At 40.0% G+C, this 25,609-nt stretch overlaps 2 long non-coding RNA genes across 2 annotated transcripts in view; both read left to right on the forward strand.

The window, feature by feature from the left end:
* The first annotated feature begins 7,022 nt into the window (after nucleotides 1-7,022).
* On the forward strand, nucleotides 7,023-8,827 carry LOC310867715. Its single transcript, XR_014570019.1, has 3 exons — nucleotides 7,023-7,088; nucleotides 8,302-8,398; nucleotides 8,744-8,827. It is a non-coding gene; the product is annotated as an uncharacterized lncRNA (long non-coding RNA).
* Nucleotides 8,828-10,546: 1,719 nt separating this feature from the next.
* Nucleotides 10,547-25,609, forward strand: part of LOC310867713 — a 161,048-nt gene continuing 145,985 nt past the window's right edge. The window contains exons 1-3 of the long non-coding RNA XR_014570018.1: nucleotides 10,547-10,614; nucleotides 11,024-11,110; nucleotides 12,295-12,559. This is a non-coding gene — a long non-coding RNA (uncharacterized lncRNA). The remainder of the gene's footprint in view (nucleotides 10,615-11,023; nucleotides 11,111-12,294; nucleotides 12,560-25,609) is intronic.

Consider the following 25,609-nt stretch of genomic DNA (forward strand, 5'->3'; position numbering starts at 1 on the left):
CAAATAAAAGCGAAAACGGTCGCATTTTCGCACATTCGCACATTCGCCACTGATGTGGAAGCTTGCATGGACTTCAATAGTTTATTTTTAAATGCGAATTATTCGCACGAATATATCGCGTCGCCAATTCGCCAGTGTGTAATGACCTTTAGTCTTATTTCATTAGCAGACCAGATAGTTTTTGTCCTAATTTTGTCATCTGAAATGGTTTAGTGGCTGAACTAATGATAATCTATCCAAGTCTAGACTTCTTAGTCGACAAAATATCAAAATATTTTAGTCTAGTCTTTTAATCTTTAGTCAAATAAATGTTTGGTTTGAATGTGCATTACAGTCACATAAAACAACATAAAACATGTCTTGTTATTATTTTAGTATCGAATGACAAGAAATAAGTAGGCCTACATGCCCTTGATCCAGTGTTAATTTTGGCAGCAAATTCTCATTTAGTCTTAGTCTTTTGAATAACACACCACACACGGTGCCGAGGGCCCTGAGCCATACCAAATCAAAAGGCCCCATGCATGTGCAATTTGCATGCGTGCATGTGATTCGCTGCATGCATGTAATACAATCAAGAATGACACTTTGCGTCCAGTGAATGAACGCACGTGCGTTCAGCGCACCGCCAGCACTATCACCGCTGTTCCCAGGAGAGAGTCTGATTAAGACGACCCCCATTTTTCAAGACTCATTTGTGGAAAAAGAACATTGAATGTCAAATAGTCTAGTCCCTAATTATAATACGACCCAGTTATTTCCATTAGGAAAAAAACATTATTTCAGACCAATATGATATGTGATTTCAGTATCTATCTGTTCTTAACTAATATTCTGCTCTCTCCTGTTCAAGGTGTAATGGAGTGGGACATTGCAGTGAGTGGAGCCAAACAAACCAGAGATGAGAGCTCAGCCCAGCATGAATTGATAGTCAGGTTTTCTCCAGGCTAGCGGAAAAACGGCGACAGCTGAATGTCCAAAACGGGTCTAAGTCCACCATGGTTATTTTATTTATTTTCCTGAGCACAGAGCATGATTTGAATCGTTTTATATAGGAGCATGCAGCACATATTTCACCACATTATGAGTGTGACGATGCAGTGAGCCTCGTCACACTCATTCAGCCAAACTTTAGGCCATAATTGTCGTACTCGTTCAGTGCTAACCAGCACTTTGGTGGACTTAAAGTCTGCTACAGCTCAGGAAGACGTCCAGATTGAAACACACCACACACCACACATTATAACTGAAATGTATAATTGTTACAGCTTGTGAACCAAACATGTTTATGGTTAACAAATATTATGTTATATTATTATTATACAAATGTAGAATCTATGATCCTATGTCCTAGGATAGGTGGTGGTGTAGCAAAGATTAGGCACAACATTTGGAATAGAATTATACCGTTCTATATTCTGTGCTTTATTGTTGCTACACTGCCTGTCTTTGGTTTAGGGGTAGGGTTAGATAGGGTTATTGTTGCTACACTGCCCTCTGTTATTGTTGCACATAAGACTAAGAGACTCAAAAACGAAATTACGTTTCTCCTAGTGTCTTTTTAACTAGGAGAAACGTGATTTCGTTTTTTTCTGCTGCTACAGTTGGGAAGAATGACAAAATAAAGCAATCAATCAATCATTGCACTGAATTATTGTTACATATTCCTGTAAATGTTTTGGAAATGCATTGGTAAAAATGTGTGGGAATCCTGCGACACTCATAGTGCCCTTAAATTATTTGATCTGTGTTTATTACTGCAGTCGAGTGCTGATGTTTTATCCAGTGTTTTATTGTCCACTAATTGTCTACCAGACTACCACATCATGTTTTTTTAACTTGTAGTCAGCTCAATGAATGAACTGGTTGGTGGAGACGTGTAATATTTCACCACTACACCCATAGTTGTCCCTGACAGACTTATCAAAGTTCCTCTCCACCTGTAAACAAGAAAGCGCTCCTTGGCGTTGCTGAAATGGTGAATATTTTGGGACCGTACCTATGTTCCCTCAGCCTACGACAACCTACCTCCTCCCTCACCCTAACCCTAACCTCCCCCGGGGCAGACACCTAAACCTAACCGCAACCCTCTCCCGACCCGCAGGGCACCCCCGGGGCAGACACCTAAACCTAACCGCAACCCTCTCCCGACCCGCAGCGCACCTCGGGGCTGAGGGAACATAGGGCTGAGGGAACATAGGTATGACCCCAATATTTTCAGCTCCATCCATAGTTTTAAAGAATTAAATGTTTCTTCTGTATTCTCTTTTTTTGATAGCTTGTTGTGCAGAGTCTGGTGTTCATAAGAAAATAATAACATGCTTCTTTCTCTGTTGGTGTTGACACAAGAAACAAGCAGCCTAAATTACAATGGGTTCAATCTATGAATTAACCTTCAGGAATGAAATCATGTAACTATAATTCTTGGGTTAATTATTATCCATTTTAAGTTATTTCACGGTACATTATGTGGTCTGTTATTATATTGTAGGCCTATAGTTATTTTAACCCTATTTTCAAACATAACTTTCCTCAACTCAACTCTACAAAAGGCAGCACGGGAAATGGTTATAGAGCTGTTACTGATTTTGTCCACTTGAGGGCGTCAGAGACCCTATTTTCCTTTGAGGGACAAAGGCCGTTGAATAAGAACAGGACTCAGAACTTTGCAAGGGTGATAATGAATATGATGCTTTATGAAAACAATAGCAATCTCTAGCAGTCACTTTGGGACAAATAGCATTTATTTCCCCTCAAAACTATTTAAATAGTAGTCTAGGCCGCACATGCAGTCACGCACACACGTACACACAGTTACAACCCAGCCCACGGCCCCGCCCCTACTTGAATATGTCAGCCAATCACATCGCGTCATTCTCCGCACATGACCTTTGATAAGTAAGTCTGGGACTGAGGCTACTTTGATTGAATGATTTTATTGAAAGCATTTCTGTCTGAATCCTTCTCTTCCAAACATAACAGCCAACAGACGGACCAGCGGCGGACCCCCTGGCTGTAGCCATTTAAACCCTGTGCTAACCGTCCCTGCTACTGGTAAAGGATTTATCATTTTGAGAAGGGCTTTCATAAATGGTGGATTTATTGCGTGGTTTGACAGAGGAACTGTTTTAAGTTGTTTTTTGTTTTGAGAGAAAGGTAGGCTATCGTTTGAAGGAGTGAGCCTCTTGAGTTGTGTGAATTTAATCATTTCGTTTGGTTTGTATGTAGAAGGTTGCTGTGAAATGTAAGGTATTTAAACCAAATGTGTTGGAAAAAGTAACCTTTCAGTTGTGTTGACACACTGACGCCACACAGCTGAGTCAAATGACTAATTTGCATCACCAGTGCAATGGGATGAATCTAGAGTTGTAATGCATGCCGTCCATTGACAGCCCATTGATCCACATTGAATTTACAATCTGCTTGTATTAAACAATGCTAAACTCCCCAACGTTGCAGGTGTAGGGCAAGCTTGAATTATAGCCTACTCTCAATCTGAAAAGCAAATTTGTTTCATAAAAATACACTGTAGACGTGTTATAAGTGACGTTGAGCTACTTTCGGAAGCACTTGTTTTTAATTAATGGGTAGTGCTGCTGCCTCCTGCATTGTGACAAAACAGGTGGTAGGCATGGCTGTTCAGTGACTTCCAAAAGTACTCGACATTACTTGTAATTTGTATTTTAAATTGCTTTCTAGAAGCGGATAAGATATTGACTCTACAAACTATTACATAGTTACATTTTGATATTGCACTTTTAAATATTCTTTAAAGGATCCCTGGTTAAAGACAAATAGGCCTATGCCTTAAGACATTATACTTAACCCTCTATAACAAATCTTAAAATGGAAACTATTTTATTTCTTTCATAAATAAATAATCTTTCACTTTCACTGCTCCTGTTGCAAGTTGATTATGTCATGTCCATATGGTCTAGCCCTATGGAATGCATACCGTATGCTAATAAAAAACAGCTTAATACTTCCTAAGATTAATATAAGCATCAAAGCAATATTTTAAATACTTTTTTATGCATTCCATGGCGCTGGACCACACATGGACATCATCAACCTGCAACAGGAACAGTTCCTATGGAGTAAAATTGTCTCTATTTATGAAAGAAATAATATATTGAAGGTGTTTATTTTTACATTTTAGTTATAGATGTCTTAAGGAATATTTGTCTTATGTTTCTATTACTGTGAGTGATATGGTCAGCTTCTGATGTCTTTCTTTCTTTCTAGATGTGGATGGAGATGACCATAGATGCCCTGGTCTCCTGTGTCCCCATGTCTGAGTGACCTCCAGGCCGACCACCCCATCCTGGCTGCTAAGATGTCCATGTGAAGGTCACCAGGGTTCTGAGTGGCCTCCAGGCCGACCACCCCATCCTGGCTGCTAAGATGTCCATGTGGACATTATGAGTGTTTGTATAGAGAGAAGCATGGCTGAAGAGCTTTGCATATCAGTCGTTTCTTGCTGCTGCCAAAGTCAAATTGATATCTGTAGTGTTTAGTACATGGCCGCTTATGAGATGTAGATATAAGTACACCTGACTGGTGGAAATAGCCTTGTGATACATACTGGCATTACTGGGTGTGCTCTTTGGTCGTTCACAAAACAAAAAAACAAAAGTAAACAAAATGCCACAAACTCACTAACAGCTGCACAAAATCACACAAATCAAGGGATGTCCGACAGTCCGCGTCCAACTCCTAATTGCCGATATCAACATGCATATATATATAGGCTTTTTCCAGTGGTGGAAACATAACTCAAACGTTTTACTTAAATAAAAGTAGGCTATAAATACTGCAATATAGAAATACTCCGTTACAAGTAAATTCAACATGTACTCGAGTAAAGGTACAAAGGTTTTGGTATAAAAATGTACTTAAAATACCAAAAGTAATTATTAATAATTACTCATGCAAAATGTCTCATCTAAAATGATCTAATCTCTCATCTCAAGTTTTCAAATGTATAAAAATCATTTGAAAATAGCAGATCTACAAGCTCATTGTATTGTGAGCTTGTAGATGTTTTTAATGTAAAAAAATAAATAAAGTAAAATTAAGGGTTAGGGTTATTAATTTTTAATGCCTTTATCAGCCGATAATATCGGACATCCCTAACAAAAAATATATCAAATGTGTCAATACATTTCAAAGTGCCACTAAAACTTCACCAATAAATAAAAAAACATCCAGAAGTTCCATAAATTAAATGCCACAAAGGTTTGACAAACATGCCGAAAAAATGTAGAAATTACAAAAAATACGTTTCATAAACATCTTCTGCCGTATGTCCATAGAACAACAGTGTGTCATTGTCTAGGTCACCTAAGCCACGATCACCATTCGGTGGCCGGTATTTGGGGCAAATGGTCATTACGTGTTCCACAGTCTGTAGTGGATCCTCGCATTCACAGTGGGCACTGTCCGAGATGTCCCACTTCTGCTTTGAGGGTTGTCCACTCCTTGCAGGGGAGGTGCTGGCAAAGAACATATTTGGGGTCCTCAATGTATTCCACTGGTCCCTCTGTCTTGCCTTCACCCAGGATGCCTTGGAGGTGTCAGCTGGTGTTGTGTGGAGCAGTTCTTGGGCCTGTATTGGCAAAGGGGCACCGTGACTTGAGGCACGTGTGCTGTGGCAAAGGGTGCCGTGACTTGGTGTGTGTGTGTGTGTGTGTGTTGTAACTTGTGGCAAAGGGCACTGTGACTTGAGGCACGTGTGCTGTGGTGTCTCTGATGACCTTGTGGAGGAGATGGCTGGGATTCACTCAGCTGTGCCTTCCCGGTGAGGGCCAGCGTGGCTGCTTCTCGTCTGACCTCTGTTGGAGTGATTCCAGCGAGAGCAGGCAGTTTGTTTGGGGTGGCCCATCCTGTGTTGAGGGCAGCATCCAGCTTCTTGACATGAGAGCTACGGCTCCAGACTGGGGCACAGTACTCTGGTCGTCTGCATAGCCATACTACATTGATGTTGTTGCAGGGAGGTCGTGGATGTAGCTGTTGAACAGCAGTTACTGGTGTGGAACCGAAAAGCTTCACAAACATGCCAAAATTTTCTAGTTTTTAATCTAGTTTATTTTCAAATAAATTAGTTTTTACTTCTGTTTTGTGAAGCAACTTTGGGTACCTTGAAAAGTGCTATATAAATTGTATGCATTATAAAAAAACAGCAATTGTCGCCACACAGACATCCCAAATTCCTATTGGCAGCAGCAACAAGTGAGTGATGTGCAAAGCCATTCATAGACTATAACCACCATGTCTTCCTTCCAGATGCTGAGAGGCTCAACCGGAGCCCCTACAGGTGGATATCTGCAGTTCTCGCTGTCCATGGATGAATCTGCATGGGGGGCTCTGAAGGCGGCTCAAAGTAAGAAACCACTTGGACTTTTCTATTACTGTGAGTGTTATGGTCGGCTTCTGTTTTAAATGTTCTCTATACATTTTGTGTATGATGTGAAAGGACACAATGTACGTATATCTGGCTCTTGGTCACTTTAATTAATCTTTCGTTCTTTCTTTCTTAGGGTGGATGGGTCGTGGTAGACGTCGTGGAAGGACAGAGATCCGTTTCAAAGCTTCCCTCCCGGAGGACTTCTGCTGTGAGTAGGAATATTTCTTGTTGGGATGGATATCTGTTGTACTGTTATGGTATGAAGTATAGCATGGCAGTATGATGCCTCCTAGTGGCACTGTGGTTGAATGTCTGTCAGCTCTCCAAGCTAATCAAAGTCTTAATGACACTTTTGTTAACCACTTCAACCCCAGCATCTCTATTTTGGGGGGAGAGTTCAGCCAAATTAGCAGATCTACAAGCTCACACCGCGTTGCAACGTGTTGTGAGCTTGTAGATCTGCTATTTTTGGCAAATCAATTTGTGTAGAGTGAAATCGGAGCATATACCAAATGCTCTCTTTAAAGGTCGGTTTTATCAAATCTATAGAGGGTTTAAGTGGTTCTGAATATGCAGCTCAACAAAAGCTAATTTGGTCTTTATTTCTTTCTTTCTTAGGACGGAGATCTGTGTCGATGCCGGAGGACTTCGGACCTGGGCCTGCCCGGTAAGGAACCGCACAGTAAGAACCGCTCTAGGCCTTTCACGATTTATGAGGTTTCTTTTTACTGGACGATTATTGTCGCTCAAATTAATTGCAGTTAAATAAGTGTGGCCCGGATGGTTAGCTCAACTGTCTGGGCACCTAGGCTGCCAAGCCAGCCGGATGGCGTGCTGCGGGTTCGACTCCCGACGGCCTTTGCCACGTGTCACTCCCCCCTTTCCTATATACTGTTAACTATAAGTAAAGGCATAAAAAGCCCCAAAACCAACATGAGGGCTATGGCTCCAGACTGGGGCACAGTACTCAGCAGAGCCTCGGTACCGGCTAGACGCCGTATCGGTGCGGTACAAGCGGTGGTCTTTCTCTTGACGCTGTCAGGTGTTGTTTAAAGGACAGTGTTCTGTCCAGCTTCACCGCAAGATATGATGGGGAGGAATGGGACTGTAAAAATATACAAATGACCACTGCTATCACCGAATAGCACACCCTAATTGATCACGTCTAGGAATTTCAACAATTTAGGCAGTTATCACCAGTTACCCTAACTTAAACGTTTATTACTGTAAGTGATATGTTTAGCTTCTGTTTAAATGTTCTCTATAAATAAAAGTTTGATGTACTAGGATGTATATATGTTGTGACAGGATAGAATATATATCTGGCTCTTGGTCACTCTAATCAATCTTTCTTTGTTAGGATGAAGATCGTGGTGGATGTCGCTGGAACGCCGTTGCTGGACAGGGGGCGCACACACATGCACACACATACACACACATACACACACACACACACACGGAAAGGCTAATTTGGTGTGTTTTTTTTCTTTGTTAGAATGGAGATATCGATAGACGAGCTGATGTTCCCTGGACAGAGATCCGTTCCAAAGCCCCCCCCCCCCCCCCCCCCCGGGGGCTTCCTCAGAGGACTCTGATGAGCTGTGAGTAGGAACAGTTCTTGCTTGTTTCTGAGGATGGATAACTGCTTTTGTTCTGTTATGGCACGAAGAATGCCATCATTTACAGTAATCCAAATGTAAGGAACTCGACGGTACGAACCGCTTTAGGGTTAGGGCTTTTTTAGGCTTCGTAAAAAGCCAATAATCGTCCATTGCCGATTATTGGTCGATCCCTATTCTTAAACGTTACTGTAAGTGCATGTGTATGTTGTGACAGGACACACACACACACAGCAAAGCTAATTTGGGGTGTGTGTGTCTTTCGTTCTTTGTTAGAATGGAGATCTCAGCCGATGCCCGAGATCCGAAGCTTTCCCCGGGTGTTTCCGCTGAGGACTTCTGGGTCGCTGGGAGGCTCGGACGGAGCTGGAAGGTTCGGTAGACGCCACTGGAACCCGTTTAGGCCTGTCAGAATTTAAGGTTTTATAATAACAATTTAATTGCGTCATACTAACATTCTAAATAAAACTTTGGCTTTTGTAGGCTTTGTAAACAAAAAGCTGCACATGGCATAATTCAATAACTTTATACACTAAAAAAAGAAGTAAATTACAAAGTGACACATTTTTAACATGGAGACGATTATGACTATTATCCCTAAAAATGTATCTCAAATACTTGGCGATTAGGTAATTGTGACAGGCCTAAATCCTTCTAGTTGTGTTTTTTTATATCATGTTCTGTAATCAGTTAGGGTTGACTATAGACTTTTTTTTAGGAACAAGATCATCATGCCGGTGAAGAGCACGTTTCTAGCCAATGGAGCAACTATTTCTGATCACCTTTGGAGTTACATCACAGCAAGGTAACTATACAACACACACACACACACTATGATCATGACATGACATCAGCTTGTGACTGCAACTTGTTCCTGTTCGCAGATGACTCGGCACTGCTAGTCTCGGACAGGAACAAACTGCAGTTTGAAAAGGCCCTCAGCTCTGAACTCGGTAGAATCTGCACCTGGCTCGCTGATAACAAACTATCTTTACACCTGGGAAAAACTGAATCCATTCTCTTTGGATCTAATAGTAATCTCAGCAAGGCAAATGGCTTCTTGGTTAGAGTTTGTGACAAGATGAAATTACCTACCTAGGTTCCATCCTGGAGGCTAATCTTTCCGGTGATAAAATGGCAAACAAGGGACTAAATTATTTTCACTCCTATGCCACCAAAATGTGGAATGCCCTACCAACAGTCATTAAGACATGTGAATCCCTTGACTCCCTTTTTCCCCCCCACTGTAGTTTATTTTCCCTTTTTACCTCCTTTATGATGAATTCCTGTTCTGTTCTTTGACTATATAGAAGTGTCTTATTTGTACGTCTCTAAATGTTTTGATGAATTGAACAATGTGGACCCTGTTGTAAACAAGTGTAATGCTTAATTGGGTCGTCCACTCACAGTTAACAGTCTTTGTATTGAGTTTGTGCTTGACATGTACTGTAATTCTGCATAAAAGTCTGATGTACTAGGATGTATATATGTTGTGACAGGATAGAATATATATCTGGCTCTTGGTCACTCTAATCAATCTTTCTTTGTTAGGATGAAGATCGTGGTGGATGTCGCTGGAACGCCGTTGCTGGACAGGGGGCGCACACACATACACATACACACACACACACACACGGAAAGGCTAATTTGGTGTGTTTTTTTTTCTTTGTTAGAATGGAGATATCGATAGACGAGCTGATGTTCCCTGGACAGAGATCCGTTCCAAAGCCCCCCCCCCCTGGGGGATTCCTCAGAGGACTCTGATGAGCTGTGAGTAGGAACAGTTCTTGCTTGTTTCTGAGGATGGATAACTGCTTTTGTTCTGTTATGGCATGAAGAATGCCATAATTTACAGTAATCCAAATGTTTTAAATATTTTATGATAAATCTAAATGACTCTGCACAAAAATTTGAGAGTCAATATCTCATCTGCTTTTAGAAGCACTTGAATACAAATTACAAAAGATGTTGAGGGCTGTACATGCGTTGATGCCTCCTAGTGGCACTGTGGTTGAATGTCTGTCAGCTTTCCAAGCTAATCAAAGTCTTAATGACACTTTTGTAACCACTTCAACCCCAGCATCCCTATTCTGGGGGAGCGTTCAGCAAAAATAGCAGATCTACAAGCTCTCACTGCGTTGCAACGTGTTGTGAGCTTGTAGAGCTAATGGTTTCTTTCTCTCTCAGGATGGAGATCATAGACACAGCTGGAGCCTCTAGAGATGGAGATCTGCAGGTCTGTCCATAGATGGATGGGAGGACGGAGGACGGAGATCTGGGTAGACGCTGGAGGACTTCGGACTCAACGGTACGAACCGCTTTAGGGTTAGGGCTTTTTTAGGCTTTGTAAAAAGCCAATAATCGTCCGTTGCCGATAATTGGTCGATCCCTATTCTTAAACGTTACTGTACGTGCATGTGTATGTTGTGACAGGACACACACACACACAGCAAAGCTAATTTGGGGTGTGTGTCTCTTTCGTTCTTTGTTAGAATGGAGATCTCAGCCGATGCCCGAGATCTGAAGCTTTCCCCGGGTGGTTACGCTGAGGACTTCTGGGTCGCTGGGAGGCTCGGACGGAGCTGGAAGGTTCGGTAGACGCCACTGGAACCCGTTTAGGCCTGTCAGGTTTTAAGGTTTTATAATGGCCGATTTAATTGTCGTCATACTAACATTATAAATAAAACTTTGGCCTTTGTAGGCTTTGTAAACAAAAAGCTGCACATGGCATAATTCAATAACTTTATACACTAAAAAAGAGAAGTAAATTACAAAGTGACACATTTAGAGCTTGTAGATCGGTTGCTTCCATTATTTCTTTAAAATGTTTAAAAATATATGAACATTTTCAACATGGAGACGATTATGACTATTATCCCTAAAAACGTATCTCAAATACTTGGCGATTAGGTAATTGTGACAGGCCTAAATCCTTCTAGTTGTGTTTTTTTATATCATGTTCTGTAATCAGTTAGGGTTGACTATAGACTTTTTTTAGGAACAAGATCATCATGCCGGTGAAGAGCACGTTTCTAGCCAATGGAGCAACTATTTCTGATCACCTTTGGAGTTACATCACAGCAAGGTAACTATACCACACACACACACACACACACACACACACACACACACACACACACTATGATCATGACATGACATCAGCTTGTGACTGCAACTTGTTCCTGTTCGCAGATGACTCGGCACTGCTAGTCTCGGACAGGAACAAACTGCAGGTTGAAAAGACCCTCAGCTCTGAACTCGGTAGAATCTGTACCTGGCTCGCTGATAACAAACTATCTTTACACATGGGAAAAACGTAATCCATTCTCTTTGGATCTAATAGTAATCTCAGCAAGGCAAATGGCTTCTTGGTTAGAGCTGGTGACAATGTTATCACACGTAAAGATGAAATTACCTACCTAGGTTCCATCCTGGAGGCTAATCTTTCCGGTGATAAAATGGCCACCATCGTAATCAAAAAAGTCAACCGAAGAACAAGATTCCTTTACAGGATCTCCTCACTGGTCAACAAAAACACCTTGAAGACCTTAACAGGAGCCCTCGTACAAGGTTTCTTTGACTATGCATGCACCTCCTGGTACCACAGCACCTCAAAGGCCCTTAAAACTAGGCTCCAGACTTCCCAAAACAAACTGGTCAAGCTCCTACTTGGCCTCACCCCCCGAACCCACCTCACCCCTGCCCACTTTGACAGACTGGCTTAGGGTCGACGACTGAGTACATCATCTTGCAATGGGTCTGGTCCACAAGATTCGATACACCACCAAGATACCCATGTACCTGTCTAGATACTTCCTTAATGTTAACGAAGTCCACACCCACAACACCAGAGGGAGTGCAACGAACAATGTACAACCCAGATTCGGCACAAACAAGGGACTAAATTATTTTCACTCCTATGCCCTACCAACAGTCATTAAGACATGTGAATCCCTTGACTCCCTTTTTCCCCCTCACTGTATAAGTTTATTTTCCCTTTTTACCTCCTTTATGATGAATTCCTGTTCTGTTCTTTGACTATATAGAAGTGTCTTATTTGTACGTCTCTAAATGTTTTGATGAATTGAACATGGTGGACCCTCTTGTAAAAAAGTGTAATGCTTAATTGGGTCGTCCACTTACAGTTAACAGTCTTTGTATTGAGTTTGTGCTTGGCATCTACTGTAATTCTGCAAACTTTTAATAAATATTTCAATCAATATTGTTTTATGAACAAAGTAGTAATGAGCATTTCTTTCTTTTCTTTAGGACGTTGCTGGTCTCCTGTGTGGCTCCATCTGGAGGTCACCAGGGTTCTGAGTCACTCAGATCCTGACTGGTAGTGGTGATATGTAGATGTGATCAATCAGGGCTCTTTGAAAATAATAAACTATACAATAATAAACCAATATAAATAACTAGATAATAATATAAATAAATGGATAAAACGAACGATAAAAAAAATAGATTATAGTAAAATAAAAGTAAATTAAAATAGTAAAATAAAAGTAAATTAAAATAGTAAATAAAATTAGTAATGGATCAAATAAATATAATTAGTAATGTAGACAATAATACATAAAATAAATTAAATTATCAATATAGTAATGCATAAAATTAGTAATAACAGTAATACATAAAATAAATAAATGTATAAAAAATAGAATTAGTAATAACAGTAATGCATAAAATAAATAAATGTATAAAAAATAAAATTAGTAATAACTGTAATACATAAAATAAATAAATGTATAAAAAATAGAATTAGTAATAACAGTAATACATAAAATAAATAAATGTATGAAAAATAAAATTAGTAATAACAGTAATACATAAAACAAATACAATTTGTAATGCATGAAGTAAAATTAGTAATAACATAGTAATACATCAAATAAATCCAATTCGTAATAAAGTTATACATAAAATTAGTAATAACATAGTAATATATAAAATACAATTAATACAATAGTAATAAATACAATTACTTTGTATTGTAATTATAGAATAACTTAAAAAAACAAAACAAATATCAATCACATCTACATATCACAACTAGGCTATATTGCCAGCAGGCAGGTGGACTGTAGACTCACTACAGCTGTCACAATGTGGTAAACTGTGTTTTGACCCAACTGGCCTCCAAGGAGAGGCATGGAGCCGGACATCTGATGATACACGAGAGAAGACGCCATAGTAAAAAAAAAGAAATGTAATAAAAGTAATATGTTTCATGTTGATTGTACTTTATTCATGATGCCATATATCTGTAAATCATTATTTTCTTGTTAATAAATTATTGCATTTATACCCGGGTGTCCGTTATGGGTCCATTACCCCTAGATCAAATGGTTCATAATAAGGATGAGGAATACAGTGGTACTATTTACATGTTTAAGGAATATTTAGTTATAGTTAATGTATTTTACACATTTAGACCTTCTAAAACCTAGCCTAAGGTTTTCTGAAAACCTTAAAATTCTTATTGAAACAATAAAGGATGTAGACGGGTGGATCCCGGCATGAATGGTATAAGGTATACAATTTACAATTTAGGCATTTAGCAGACGCTCTTAATCCAGAGCGACTTACATTAAGCATGGGAATACATCACAAAAAAAGCATTCATCATAAAAACATGCGTAAGCTAAGAAAGTAACAGTGGAATATCTATATTATGAGACTATACATATAAACTATATATATATATATATACTACTATGCTCTACATAATTATGTACTATGGCGTGCTATGACTATATACAATGCAATTATAGTGCTGTCTACATAACATGCTATAAGTTTGTATCAATCAGATGCTATCTAAGTCTACAGAAATGCTGTCTAAGGGGGGTAGGGTAAGTGCTATGGGCCATGATGGAGTGTATAGGTTTCACCAGGTCTAAATGGGCTAAAAGGAGGCCTCAGGTATTCAAAGGTTTTCACCCCAAGGTCTCTACAGAATTACCTGGCTTATTAATATTAATGCTGACAATCTCCCAGAACAGAGCCATGCCACCAAACATGAATGTTGTATTACATTTTTTACCACGAAGACCAGACTGAATTTTAAGTAATAAGACTGTTTGGCTTGTTCTTGTAGTGTGGTACTTTTCCTCCAGGAAATGACTCTGTACTCCTTTGAAAACGTTAGAAATTAGAATAACTTTTAGTTATTAAATGTTCTGATGCAAATGGACCTCAATGTAAACAAGTCTTTAATAATGTTTTTCTTTAACCAGGCAGAACAAATAATGTAATAAAATATAATTTAACAATCTAATGAATAGATCTAGATTATTAATAGAAAAACTAGTTAGATAATACAATAAATAATAGACAATGTGTTTATTTTCTTAAATAAATACATATTTAAAATGTATTCATAAATAGAACTAGTTTGAACTTAATGGAACAACTAGTTATTTAATACAAAGAATACTACAATTATGTTTATTTTCTTAAACCAGGCAGAACAAATAATTAATAAAATGTGAATTAATGGATCTATTTTATTAATAGGACAATTAGTTTTTAGTTATTTTTATTATAAGTTATTTAATTAGTTTCCGGTGTGTTACATTGAAGTCGGTGAACCTATAGAATTCTGTGACTCTACTGCCGATCTTCAAGCTCAGAACATCGGCTGTTTTCACACCTGCTAGTGATTACATCAACAAACAACACAGGGAGCTACAGCTGACGTACGTGACGCCATTCTGTAGCTGCCTGTAACGAAATGCACCCTGTAACTCTGAAAGTATTCAGAGTAACACATGGAACCAAATGGACCCTTACGGGTCTGTAACTCGTGACAAGGAGCAGTGCATGGGGATTTAAACAACAAACCTTTTGTGAGTGAGTACCGATACGGTTGTTTATAAACTGGTACAGTGTGGCTTTACAATGAGTTTAACTGTCGGGTTTTATGCAACGTGCTGAAGGGCTTTGATAGACTGGGAACTGTATTGGAACTGAACTGAAAGGTGTGGAGTAAGTAGCTCTGGTCCATAGCTCTAATGCATTGCATTTCATTAGAGCTATGGACCAGAGCTATGGAGTAACTAGCCCTGAAACATGACTCTCAAACGGGGTTCGTTTGGGAAATCCACAGTTGCACACCGGGAGCGCACTCCCTATTAGTCTGCATTGACAGGGCGGTCAGTGTGCCGATATCGAACACAGAGGTCCACACTCCTCCCGACCGATAGGGGCGCGTAGTTGAAAGCCAATGGCAAAATAACAGCTCGGATAAAAATGCTTTTTATTAAACAACGCGGGATGCAGCAATGCTAATCGCTGTACCAACACATTTCTAACACCCGTGGCACATGTGGCGAGGACTTTATATTTGGAATCTGAGTGTTTATGTACACGTTTGGACTGTAAATGTAGCGATTGCGTAAAACAGGCTGCAGTTGCGCCATGACTGTCATGATAATCATGACAGTCATGTTTCAGGGCTAGAACAGAACCAATATCTTTGACTAGGGCCTTCAAATACAGTACTTTTCTAACAGACGGAAGGCAATTGATATTTTTACTTTTGGAAATGAATATGGAAGAAACACATTTTTTCAGACGGGCAGCACTGGTTGGCAGGTATAAATACACTTTAAGACCAACATATTTGTGCCAGCATTGTGATTAGATTTATTTTATTTTTCTAAACAGTCTACAAAGTAATTTGAGCTAAAGTTGTCAAATAATTGTCTGAGCTTGTAGATCTGGTATTTTTGAAAAGTCAAGAAAATGTGGCGCAGATCTTTGAATATATATTCTTTTAACTCATATCTTTGCTTCTGGGGGTCCCTGGAACAACATCTTTTCAGATGGGGGTCGGCCGCCATCATTTTTGTCACAGGCCTGCTGCCGCTCGCCGTCTACCACTTCAGTGTGACCGCGGTCAACCTGCCCACCTCTCTGACCCCGTGGTCTGCACTGACCCCATCGGTGACCTCTGACCCCGTGGTCTGACTGCAGAGACCCTATCGGTAAGTCAGTCGACGCTCGTTAAATCGATAAATGGCTAAACTGTTGAAGATGGAGTGTAAGTGATGTGTTTAAAGCCAGTCTTCATTTTGCAAATTTCATAGTCCTTTGAATAAAAAAATTGTCATATTTTTGTCATCTAAAATGTTTTAGTGTGTCTACTGAATATCAAGATTTTAGTTGATTTCATTCTGCTGTGCAATTTTCGTCTACAGTTGAATTTGTTGACAAAACAATGTATTTTGGCAGGCCTTAACCCATTTAGGCCTGACATCGAAATTTAAAGAATGTCTTCTAAATTCTGACAGTTTTCTGAAATAACTATGTTTCTGTATCAGTGGTGCTCCATATTTCTTGTCAATGACCCCAAAAATGATATGTAATTGGCCACCGACCCCCATCTGAAAATATGTTGTTCCAGGGACCCCCCCAGAAGCAAAGCTTTGAGTTAAGAATGTTCGCTCTGAAAAGAGTTGTGCCACATTTTCGCGATTTTTCAAAAATAGCAGACCTACAAGCTCGTAGCGCGGCACTTGTGTGTGTTTTTAATTCAGCCAGTGTTCCCAGGTGGAAGATGGAATGACCCAGAACCTCCTTAACCTTTTTTATTTTTTTCTTGCCAGCTGACGCCCAGGGCAACCTCACAGAGGAGGAGGAGATCAGGGAGCAGATGAACTTCCTCAACTCACGCTGGGAGAGCCTCCGAGTGGCCAACATAGACCGACAGGCCAGGTACACACACACACACATGCGAGCACAGTCACACACACACACACACATGCGCGCACAGACAAACACACACACTGTGGCGCTCTGTGCCTTTAACACTACCCTACGTCACATGCCCGCACACTACGAGAGCGAGAATGAATGAACGGAACGGGCGCGCGCTTTGAGGAGTTTGCTGTTGTCAGCTGTCAGCTCAGCTGTCCGCTGCTCGCGTCCGTGTGTAGCCTACCTCTGGCTTGTGAGAGAAAAACGTTCTGTAGTTTGTAGCCCGCTGTGGGTTAGTCAACACTCACACAATCCAAGAAGTGAGTTGTAGTAATTTCCCCAACGGAGCGTGGCTGCTCGTCCGACGCCCGGTTTCATCCCAGAAGGTTTCGATGAAGAAACGCCAACCTGCATCAACTGTCAATTTACAATTTACAATTTAGGCATTTAGCAGACGCTCTTAATCCAGAGTGACTTACATTAAGCAAGAACAAAAAAGCATGGGAATACATCACATATATAAAAAGCATTTATCATGAAACATGCGTAAGCTAAGAACGTAACAGTGGAATATCTATATAATGAAACTATACATATAAACTATACATAATACTACTATGCTATACATAGTATACATATGTACTATGACGTGCTATGACTACATACAATGCAATTATAGTGCTGTCTTCATAACATGCTATAAGTCTGTATCAAATGCTATCTAAGTCTACAGAAATGCTATCTAAGGGGGTAGGGTAAGTGCTATGGGCCACGAGTCTGAAAAGGTGGGTTTTCAGACTACGGCGGGAGTAAGGGATTCCACAGCGCTCTGACCGCGACTGCCTGACGTTTTGACTGACTGGTTTCTTTTATTTGAGGTGGGGAACATTCATTAAGTCTGATATTGGTGTTGCGTGCTTGAACATTCTTTGTGCGTCATATTGCATTTGAACATTATTGGTTCACACGCGGGAACTGAACATTGACTGCAAGAAAACATTTGAACATTCATTATTTGATAGTTTCGTGACTTCACTATGTCTAATGTAAACTAACTGGTTAATCGATCGATAAGGCTATCAGTGATCAATGAATGATTGAATTGATAATTGACATCCCTACTCCCAGGCCCTGGCCAGCCTCTCGTGGCCCCCGGGGGAGTTCTACCAGGCCGAGCCCAGACACCTGCTGCCTCATGTGGGATGGAACTCTGAGCGCGTCAGACCCTGCTCAGCCTGCAGATCCCAGCCTGGCACCCAGAGCCTGCTTGCTACGGTCAGTGCAGTTTATTCATTCATACGCAGGCACGCACAGACTACACACAGATAGACCATTGAGTCACATCGCTACCGCACACTTTGAACTGGCCAAATATGTACAGGTGTATACACACACACACACGCACACACACACGCACACACACTACAACACACACAATACCAGTAAGACACCTGAGGGCGAGATGCGACCTCGAGGTTCCGTGCACGCATGCACCTGGGTGACAGCATATCTTAATTTTCGGACCTGTTGAGAACTCTAGTTTTCGCCGGCTGCCGGGCAGGCCCGTCTAGAGTTTAATGGACAGGTATCAGTCAACAGGCCCGTCTAGAGTTTAAATGGACAGGTATCAGTCAACAGGCCCGTCTAGAGTTTAAATGGACAGGTATCAGTCAACAGGCCTGTCTAGAGTTTAATGGACAGGTATCAGTCAACAGGCCCGTCTAGAGTTTAATGGACAGGTATCAGTCAACAGGCCCGTCTAGAGTTTAAATGGACAGGTATCAGTCAACAGGCCCGTCTAGAGTTTAAATGAACAGGTATCAGCCAAAAAGGAGACATCGAAGAGGAAGGATGGATGGGGAAGGATCAACATGTGGAATGTCAGAACAGGTCAGCTCCATATATGGAGATCTAAGAGTATGAGTTTTGAGGTCAGATGTAGAGTTGTTGGCCAATATTGATGACATCAGCGATCTCCATCCCTGACGATGAAACGTGATGTCACTTGCTCTCTCACCCTGGGTGTGACTAACACACACTGACGGGAAATGCACAATTCCATAGATAACTGCGACCGACACACACACAAACACACACACACACACACACACACACACACACACACACGTCCTATCATTCATTGGAAGGACAATATCAGTCACCAGAAGCAGAGACGTGTGTTTTCAAAATGCAGTTTGAAGTTGAATGGCCTTTGGCTTTAATAGATCAAATGAATATTAAATACTTAATCAAGCAACTTCACTGCAATTATATATTGTATTTTCTTTCGGGCAGAGAGGCTGTTCAGTGAGGTGCGTCGAATCGAGCCGTGCAGAGTCGAAGGAATGGAGATTTATTCCACGACTCTCTGGCATCTGCAGAAAGACATCTGTCCACGCTGTCCAAAGACCTGACCGACATCGACAAGAACTGTCCTGAGGTGAGGAACTACAGACATAGCAGGGCGTTTTAGAGAAGGGAGAAGAGTCTGGGACGTGTGGAGCATTGTCCAGGGTATTTTAGATAAGTGAGAAGAGTCTGGGACGTGTGGAGCGTTGTCCAGGGTGTTTTAGATAAGTGAGAAGAGTCTGGGACGTGTGGAGCGTTGTCCAGGGTGTTTTAGAGAATGGAGAAGAGTCTGGGACGTGTGGAGCGTTGTCCAGTGTGTTTTAGAGAAGTGAGAAGAGTCTAGGATGTGTGGAGCGTTGTCCAGTGTGTTTTAGATAAGTGAGAAGAGTCTGGGACGTGTGGAGCGTTGTCCAGGGTGTTTTAGAGAATGGAGAAGAGTCTGGGACGTGTGGAGCGTTGTCCAGTGTGTTTTAGAGAAGTGAGAAGAGTCTAGGATGTGTGGAGCGTTGTCCAGGGTGTTTTAGAGAAGGGAGAAGAGTCTGGGACGTATGGAGCATTGTCCAGGGTGTTTTAGAGAAGGGAGAAGAGTCTGGGACGTGTGGAGCGTTGTCCAGTGTGTTTTAGAGAAGGGATAAGAGTCTGGGACGTGTGGTGCGTTGTCCAGGGTGTTTTAGAGAAGGGAGAAGAGTCTAGGATGTGTGGAGCGTTGTCCAGGGTGGTTTAGAGAAGGGATAAGAGTCTGGGACGTGTGGAGCGTTGTCCAGGGTGTTTTAGAGAAGGGAGAAGAGTCTAGGATGTGTGGAGCGTTGACCAGGGTGTTTTAGAGAAGGGAGATGAGTCTAGGACGTGTGGAGCGTTGTCCAGGGTGTTTTAGAGAAGGGAGATGAGTCTAGGACGTGTGGAGCGTTGTCCAGGGTGTTTTAGAGAAGTGAGAAGAGTAGAGAGGACGTAGATCAAGGCAAGAAATAAATAAGAAGCTCGTTCCACACACGGGTTTCTCTTAGTGGGTCTCTCTAATCTTATTACAATACAAATAAGGGTTTTCCAGATGTATACAAGCTTGTTTCACAAACGTGCTGAATTTGAAGTTTTTCCAGAAAACTTAGGTCAGTTTTTAGAAGGCGTTTTTAGAATCTGCCTCAGTCCAAAATGTGTTAAGTTAAATTCATTATTTTTTGTTTTATTTGATGGCCTTCCTGCCCTCAAAGAATGACCCGAAAACTACGTTCTGGTTAACCCATTTAGACCTGATTTAAAAACATTCACTTTGAAAGAATATATATTCAAAGATTTGCGCCACATTTTTACGATTTCTCAAAAATAGCAGACCTACAAGCTCGTAGCTCACCACGCGCTATGAGCTTGCAGATCTCCTATTTTTCAATAGCTAAATTATAACATAATGTTTAAAACACCCAAAATGGGTTAATAGCAGATCTACAAGCTCACAACACGTTGCACTGCAACGTGTTGTGAGCTTGTAGATCTGCTGTAGATCTGCTATTTTCGGTAATTCAAAAGAGTATTTGAAGTGATCAAACTAGCAATAGAATACAAGTTTAGAAGCATCTTCCACAAACACGAATGGTCTCAGTTAACAGTTCTACTGCGTTAACCGCTATTTAAGCCATTCGGCCTAGAATATCATCTTTGCATTTTCAGTCTTGAGATTTTATTTAGCTTTCATACACTGTCTTAGAATAAATACTAAGAATCACCCTAAAACTACGTTAATGTTGTGTGAACTCAGCCATCCACTGTCTTAGACCAGTGGTTTTCAACCCTTTTCACATCAAGGTCCATTATTTATTTATTTATTCAGAATTTGAGCTACGGACCACCATTTGAGGACATTTAGCCTCTCAGACCCGAAACTAAACAATATTTTGTTATCGTTGGATAAGATGTTATCCACAATTCCAACTCACAGGTCCTGCACTGCACCTGGTGAGAGCAGGAGTGGACCTGGCGAGACGTAGGAGGGGCCCGGACAGGAGACATCCCACAGATTCTAGTCCTTCCACAGGCCAGACCTCCCAGTCCTGGCAGAGTGAGTAGTTCGGGAGCAGCAGAATGTGTGACCCTGTCTTTCCCTAATGGGACTGATCGAGGGTAGCTACTGGGACGTAAGTCGGGACTTGATCACCCCGGCTGGGTCACCTGAGTGATGTAATCAAACTAGCAATATAATACTAGCAATAGAATCTCAGTTAAATGTATTAAAAGCAACCTTAATGCCTCAAATCTGTGATCTCTTCAGCTGGTCGGCCTAAAACATCATTACATCTTTAGATTTAGTTATGCTTTATGATGACCTTTGAACTCTGACCTTTACAGGTGTATAAGAAGCTTTGCCTCACCCACCTGTCCCTGACGACCTTTGACATGGTAACGAATTCTAAATCAATAAAATGTCTGAAACCCCGACTTCACTTCCTGCTGTCTTCTTCTGTGGTGTTAAATAAATGGTAAATGGTGCATTTCTATAGTGTCTTTATCCAAGGCGCTTAAATATCCTGACCGTTGTTCTAATGCTCTATGTTGTGATTAGGGATGTCGCTAATGGATCATTTTCCATTCGGTTACCCCATAGCTTAATTAACGGTTGCTGATTTTATTTATTTTCTTTTAACCCAAAATGTATGTAATCTATCTAGTGTTCTCTTGGACATAGAAATCTCTCTTGCACCTCCCTGTGTGTTTAGAATGATGACATCTCTCCATAACTAAATAACACCATCAGGAACATACATTTATTATTTTTAAAGTTAACCGTGAAGCCCATAATTATATTCAGATTTGTTTTAACGGCTATCCGGTTAGCCATTGACATCCCTAAGTGTGTATCGTCTATTTTCAGCATAGAGGGAAGAAAGAGCAGACCACGTACCAAACAATGCATTGCACTGTGAGCTTGTAGATCTGTTGTTTTGGCTGAATGTTTATCAGAGCTTGTAGCTCGGTTATTTTGGCAGAATGTTCACACTGAGGAGATGTTCTACACACTTCAGCCAGCCAGAGAAGAAGGCCTCGTCTGTGATCAACAGGTACAGCATTTATGATTGATTGATTGAAATGTTTATTTCACAGTATGTAGAATGGGTACATTTCAAACAAAAGTATACAGGTCAATACAAAATCTACTGCTATGATGATAAAACCAGAAAAAACACTTGTTTACATTAGTGTTGATTTCGTTGACTAAAACTAAGACGGAAAATGTTCGTCGACTACCTTTTTTCACTGACGAAAACTAAATGGAAACTAAATGAAAACTAAGCTATGATTACTAAAACTGATGACTATATATACTAACAATTTTGTCAACAGATAAAAGCTTTAAAATGCTATAGGAAGAGATCCAGTATAAGTCATTTTACACTTGAGTGCATGCTGAAAATAGCTGAGATCTACAAACTCGTGTGTCGCAGCGCAACACGTGAGCTTGTAGATCAGCTATTTTCAGCAAGTGTAAAATCAGTCATTACGACGGCATCACGGCTCACCAAAGTACATTTTAGTCTACTAAATCAACTGTGGATTTAGTCGACTAAAATCTTATGATATTTAGTCAACTAAAACTAGACTATTACTAAAACATTCCAGGTGACTAAAATGTGCCTGAAACTAAATTAAAACTATTGAGAGAGTAAGAGACTTTGACTAAAACTAAAATCAAAATTTGCTGCCAAAAACAACACTGGTTAACATCAGTGGTCCATTGCAGCTGTCCGTAGGTGCTCTTTTTGAGAGCGGGTTTGAAGGAGTCTAGGGATTCACCTAACTTTATATGGCATAGGAGTGAAATACATCACAGTTTTACAAGTACGAAAAATGGGTGAAGTTTGTTTTTGTGCATAGTTCCAACATTGTCTGTCCACCTATCATTATTAATTAATTAATTTAAATTAAACTATTATGAATAATTCATATATTTTTAATGCCTATTTCCATGCTATGTATTTTATGTATTACAATGTGTTTTTGCATAATGTAAATCACTGGATAAAGCCTGATAAATGCCTACATTGTAATATAAATACTAGTTTTGGTTTAAAGTAATATAAACTACTAGTTGTAGTTATTTAGAATTTAATATTATACTAGTTCAATTCACAAACATTAATTTAAAGTTTGTAAATGCTGTCATTAAAATGCTTACTATAAAAAAAATACTAACATTCATGGTCATAAGCTCATAAAACAATGCATAGTGATTCCATGATTCATAATAAAGTAACAGAGCAGGCTCTGAATGAGAAGAGCCGCCGGGCGAATCCCCGTCATTAAGAACGGACGCAGAACGGATCGTTCACGGAAGTGACCGGATCGGTTTCGTTCACCAAAAAGAACTAGTTCTTTTGATTCGTTCGTTCATGACCGACTCATCTCTGACTACACTGGACCATTGATTGATTGATTGAACACAGCTGGTGCAAACAATTCGTCTCACTCAGGAGTCTGTACACTACTATAATATATTACTACATAGCCTACATAGTTACTGTACTATACTATAACTCTACACTTGCAGCTTATATTGTTAGTGTTTAGTTATTTATAATAATAATAATAGTTATTATATATCGCGGTGCTAACTGCTAAAGACGTGTGGAGCCATGATGGAAGGACAGACGCTCACAACAAGAAGTAAATGTAAAGAACGTATTTTCCACAACGAGAGGCCAAACAGGTAATAATAATAATAACAACAATAGCGGTCAATGTAACGAGGTATTTTATTGTAGAGTTCTCTGTGTTGTGTTTACTTTGAGGGACGAGTTCAGCTTCTACATGTTTTCTATTTACATATATGTGTGTTTGGTCAGTCTAATATTGGACCGTTCAGCTGCGCATTATTTCTACATGTTTTTCTACTGTATGTATGTCAGTAATATTGGGCGCGTTCTGAAATGAGCAACAATACAAACTAATAGGCGAGTTAATGCTTTAGCTCCGAGAGGAGGGTCCGTGTCAGGATATCCCTGAGCAGGTAGAAATGGAGTCGAGCCATACTTAAAACATCAGGTTTTCACCCCAAGGTCTCTACAGAATGACCTGGCTTATTAATATTTATGCTGACAATCTCCCAGAACAGAGCCATGCCACCAAACATGAATGTTGAATATTGTAATTAAATTACTGTATGCAAATTTAAATTGTATTAAATGTTAGTGTGGTACTTTTCCTCCAGGAAATGACTCTACTCCTTTTGAAAACTTTAGAAATCCAGTTTCTATATTTGTATTGTCATTAAATGTTCTGATGCAAATGGACCTCAATGTAAACAAGTCTTTAATAATGCTTTTCTGGGTTTTATCAGAGCGTGTGTTGAACTGTGCTTTCTACAAACTGTTAATGACTTTTAGGCCAACACTTCCCTCTAGTGGTTACTCAGAGTAATGACAGCCTTACGCGTTTCACCCTTAGAGTATAACTCTATGGTTTCACCAGACAGAACAAATAATGTAATAAAATAAATATAAAATATTTAACAATCTAATTAATATATTTATTATTAGGAAAAACTAGTTATTAGATAATACAATAAATAATAGACAATGTGTTTATTTTCTTAAATAAATAAATATAATTTAAAATGTATTAATGAATAGAACTAGTTTGAACTTAATAGAACAACTAGTTAATACAATAAATAATACTAGACAATATGTTTATTTTCTTAAAGCAGGCAGAACAAATAATGTAATAAAATATTAATTAATGGATCTATTTTATTAATAGGACAGACGGAAGGCAATTGATCTTTTGGAAATTAATATGGAAGAAACTGTTTAATGTGTGTACCGTCACTTTATTACCATTTCTTTAAAGACAGGCAGCGCTGGTTGGCAGGTATAAATACATATATAAAGACCAACATATTTGTGCCAGCATTGTGATTAGATTAATTTTATTTTTCTAAACAGTCTACAAAGTAAATTGAGCTAAAGTTGTCAAATAATTGTCTGAGCTTGTAGATCTGCTATTTTTGAAAAGTCAAGAAAATGTGGTGCAGATCTTTGAATATATATTCTTTTAACTCATATCTTTGCTTCTGGGGGTCCCTGGAACAACATCTTTTCAGATGGGGGTCGGCCGCCATCATTTTTGTCACAGGCCTGCTGCCGCTCGCCGTCTACCACTTCAGAGTAACCGCGGTCAACCTGCCCACCTCTCTGACCCCGTGGTCTGCACTGACCCCATCGGTGACCTCTGACCCCGTGGTCTGACTGCAGAGACCCTATCGGTAAGTCAGTCGACGCTCGTTAAATCGATAAATGACTAAACTATTGCATTTCTGTAGACTTAGATAGCATCTGATACAGACTTATAGCATGTTATGTAGACAGCACTATAATTGCATTGTAGATAGTCATAGCACGCCATAGTACATATGTATAGCATAGTAGTATATATATATAGACAGTTTATATGTATAGTCTCATAATATAGATATTTTCCACTGTTACTTTCTTAGCTTACGCATGTTTTATGATAAATGCTTTTTTGTGATGTATTCCCATGC

Source organism: Protomyctophum parallelum (genome assembly GCF_964188405.1).
Source record: "Protomyctophum parallelum genome assembly, chromosome: 12".
Lineage (NCBI taxonomy): Eukaryota > Metazoa > Chordata > Actinopteri > Myctophiformes > Myctophidae > Protomyctophum > Protomyctophum parallelum.